This window comes from Prionailurus viverrinus, chromosome B1 (genome assembly GCF_022837055.1).
Source record: "Prionailurus viverrinus isolate Anna chromosome B1, UM_Priviv_1.0, whole genome shotgun sequence".
In the NCBI taxonomy this organism is placed as follows: Eukaryota; Metazoa; Chordata; class Mammalia; order Carnivora; family Felidae; genus Prionailurus; species Prionailurus viverrinus.
Window position 1 is genome coordinate 183890752 of NC_062564.1, and position 4582 is coordinate 183895333.

General features: G+C 36.1%; 1 non-coding gene across 1 annotated transcript; it reads left to right on the top strand.

Annotated features, from left to right (window-relative positions):
* The first annotated feature begins 3747 nt into the window (after positions 1-3747).
* LOC125165038 (U6 spliceosomal RNA) lies at positions 3748-3851 on the top strand. The gene has a single exon (XR_007151943.1). It is a non-coding gene; the product is annotated as a U6 spliceosomal RNA (small nuclear RNA).
* The last annotated feature ends 731 nt before the right edge of the window (positions 3852-4582 follow it).

Genomic DNA, 4582 nt, shown 5'->3' on the forward strand with positions numbered 1-4582 from the left:
TCATTTCATTCCCTGTTAGCATCTGGGATCTTAATTCTGCAACTATGGAGATTTACTTAAGGAAACACATTGATATTGCGAAATACTGCTTAGCATTATATAAAAAAGAATGATTTTCTTTTATATGAGCAATGACATATCTTTGAATATCTGGGAAGAGTTTCTGATTCACTTCTAGGATGCAGAGAGAAAAAAATAATAATCTGGACCTTTGGTCTTCTATTACATTCAAGGAAATTAATAGACAATACAGGTATGAATATTAGCTATAGCAGAAATTACATATAAAAGTGTCCAACTAAATTCACAAAAATACCACGGTGGTATTTAATACATTTCTCCTGCCATTCTTCTTCCTATTCCTGAGAATTGTTATTAAAAGATTCCTTATGTCTTCTATTGGATCTCTGATATTATGAAAAAAAACAGTGGCATATAGTGTTTATCATATGGTGGTTTACATCTTTGAATTATATTATGAGATTTAGGAGGGGTGACAAGATGGAGAGACTCAGAATTCGGTCTCAGGAATTAGACGACCTGGCTCGCCCCTTACTATCCTTGAGACAGACCACGGAATGTTAGACACAATATACAACTCCTCTGCCCTCAGTTTCCATGTCTGGACAATTAGAATAATACTAGCACCATAGTAACATTGACATATTTAGCACTAAGATATAATGTTGAACAAATAGGTGAAATATATATATATATATCATATATATATTTCATATATATTTCATATATATTTCATATATATATGGTTCATATATTTCAGCTTCTAGAGATCATTTACATTCTTGCATATGTGGCTGCCTTCATATATATATTGGATTATCATTATTGAGCACCTAGTGAAGTGTGAGCACTTAATGAATGGTATTACCAGTGCGTGGACAGATCATTTCCATATCATATAGAAACTCGGAGCACCAGTATGAGAGTGAGAGCAGGGATAATTTAGAAATAGGATTATTTACCATTCTGTTTTCTACCATATTGCAAGATTCTTAAGAAGGAGGAGGTGCTAGAATTTTATGTTCAGAAATACTAATAGCAAGAGCACTTATGTATGGTTAGCCTTTTATGTTTCATGGAAATGTAGATATCTGAAAATTATCTTGAAGTCGCTAAAAAGACACGCATAAGGAGAGTAAGATTGGGTATTTCATATTTTGGGCCTTTAGCTTCATCTGCATGTAGATTAGCTCAAAATAAGGGTGGAAATGAGCTTCCTAGACACACAGTGCAATGCTTTTCAAGAAGATTGGAGAATAACCCAATTGTCTGAGAATAGGTCCAATGAGATTGTTTATATTTAGAAGGTTGAAAAATTATGATCTAGATCCAAAGATATAAATTCACACTATGCTCAGGGATGATGCAGTGCTGAGCCTGGGAGTTGGTAGATTCCCAACCATCAGCATGCACCCGGCTTTCCTCCTCCTCGAGGATGAGCTGCACCCATGAATATGATAAATGAGACTGACCTCATGAGGTCAATCAATAAAGGGTATTTGATAAGAGGGAGATTCTCCATCATTGGCTCTGAAGATGGGAAGGGAGAGTAAAATGGCAAGAACTTGAGAGTAACTTCTAGGAATTGACAGTGGCCCACGGGCAATGGGAAAGTGGGGAGCTCAGTTCTATAACCACTTATGCCAAAAGGCTTGTGACCTGGGAAAAGGACTTTGAGATCCAAAGAGGAATGTAGTCTGGCTGACACTTTGATTTCAGCCTATGTACTCTAAGCTCTCAGCTATGTCATACCAACTTCCTGCCCTGTGGACCTGTGAACTAATAAATGATTATTATTTCAAGCCACTAAGTTTGTGATAATTTGTTACACAGCAATAGCAAACTAGTACATGAACTGAAAAGCTGTCAAGCTCACAGTGGTTGCTAAAAGTTTTCCAAGGTTCTAGTTTTCACGTGACAGCTCAATTTATATCAACAACTGCTGCTAGCTGAGAAGCTCTCTTCATTTCTTTGGAGAACATGTGTACCAAAATCCCAAGTTTGAGTAACCATAGTTTTTCAGACATTTTTTTTTTCAAGTAACAGCAAGTAAAATACATCCCCACTGCTTTTTCATCATCAGTGCAAGTGTCAATGTAATTTAAAATGTTCTCATAATTTTATGGAAAAAAATTATCTTCAAATAGCCAGGAATTGTCCTAGGGACCCCCAGGTGTTCATGAGCTACTCTTAAGGACTACTGGTTTAAAACAAAACATAGTAATGGAAAGCAAAGGCAATCATCCATTGTATTCCAGAATCCACTTCTTGATCTTGGAGGTCAGATGACTTCCTTAGGCTTTTTTTTTACCAACACAAAGAGGACCCAATTAAAATAATACAATGTCAGATGGAGACTACTGTCAAGAAAATTTGCATTTTCCTCACAGTGCTTCCAATGCCATAAGATTGGCTATGTTGTGGGTCCTTCATGACCCACAGATACTTTTACTAGGATTTTAAGAACTCCAGAATCAGGGGTGCCTGGGTGGCTCAGTCGGTTAAGCGTCCGACTTCAGCCAGGTCACGATCTTGCGGTCCGTGAGTTCGAGCCCCGCGTCAGGCTCTGGGCTGATGGCTCAGAGCCTGGAGCCTGCTTCCGATTCTGTATCTCCCTCTCTCTCTGCCCCTCCCCCATTCATGCTCTGTCTCTCTCTGTCTCAAAAACAAATAAACATTAAAAAAAAAATTTTAAAAAGAACTCCAGAATCATACTTACCTCTCACCAGCCCTGGAATTTTCCATAGCATAGCTTGCCCTTGTAATTTTACGTTTGTCCTGAAATATTTTTGTTGTCTTCTTGTGAACTTTTAGCAAGTTTTATGACGCTTAGAATGTATTCATAAATATTGATAAAATGAGCTTTATGAGACATCATTGTGCCATGTGCATGCCTGAAAGTTGGTATTATAAAATTCAGAAATATCGTAGATAGATATCAAATAGAGATGAGACATTTTATAACTTTGCCAACTCATCTTTTTCATACAGGGTCTATTTCGGTCTAAATTCTGGACACATGTTTATTTACAAGATGTAATAATTCTATTCAACAAATCATATCTATAATACAAATTAGCATTCAAAGTATTCTGACAAGAAGAGATCCTAAGCAATGAATATTAAAAAGTTAAGTGAAAGATTTTTTCTTTTTTTTCTTCTTAGTTCACTGGTATATCTATTGTGATATTAGGCATCTATATTCCAAACACTAATAAAAATTGACATAATATGCTCACAGGAATGAGGAAGCTACAAAATGAATAAAATGGAGATTTGAAATTCCATCATGGAGAGAGCTATGAACTTGAAGATTCATAAGAAACATAAAAACAAGAGATGTGTCCATATCACAGGATTCGATTTGTATCTTTAAACCATTATGAACTCTAGTATGTAGCTGGCAGGTATTTACTTATTTCTTGAGCTTTTCTTAAAACTGCTATTGTGTTCTTTATAGTTTTTTTCCTATTCATCTCACTTCTAACAAAGACATCATGTTTGTAATCTTTGCATCAGAAATTTAGTGCCTCATCCTGAATTGACAACCAGAAATTTCACTGAACAATATATTCCAGCCTACTTTTACAGAGCCTCAAGCTTTCTGTATTTCCTGCCATCTCCTTTCCGTTGTTTCAAATTCTCCCATCCTCCTCACCCACCTCAGAATCTTCCCAAAATTATTGGTTTTGTGTGTCACCTCAGAAGATTGTTCTAGCTGTATCGGTGCTCACTGCGGCAGCACGTGTAGCAAAATTGGAATGATACGGAGAAGGTTAGCATGGCCTCCTGAGCAAGGATGATAGGCAAATTCGTGAAGCAATATTTAAGCCACTGTGCAAGGTTGGTATTTTCATCCAGTGAACCCAAAGACGCAAATGCTGAAGGAATCATCACTTAGGTGAGTAGTGGGAAATGAAATTTACTTGACTTGAAATTCCACATCAGAGTTCAAATACAATCTCCACTACCTAAAATAGGTGATCTTGAGGAAGATGATCCCCCCCAAATTATTTTATTCATCTGTATCAGGGATATAATATTCTTTCTTCTATACCATTTTCAATGATTAAATTAAATCATATTAAAATGCTTGGCAATTTAAAAGTAACCCATGATTGTGAGTGTAATCGAATTCTTTCTTCTCATTATCCTTTGATGGTTTTTCTTTTTCTCCTGACTCTCAAATGTGCTCTGCCCTTGGACTTCTTCGGGTAATTTCTCTTCACTTGGAAGTTTATTCTCACTGACTTGATATTTTTATCAAATATGACTTTGATAAAAAATATATGATGATGATAATCACCCCAAACTTTATACCTTCAGTTGGATTTCCCTTGAAATTTCAGACTTGCATATCCAATTGTCTTTATGATATCTTTCTCATCCCCATGACTTATCTCATTCTGTCCACTCAAAATTAATGTGCCCAAAATTGGTATATTGATCTTTCTCTGCAAACTTGCTATTGTTACACAGACTTTCCCATTTTGTTCATGGGAACTCTATCTTTTCAGTCACTCAGGGAGAAAAAAAAAACAAACAAACAAAAATCATGAAA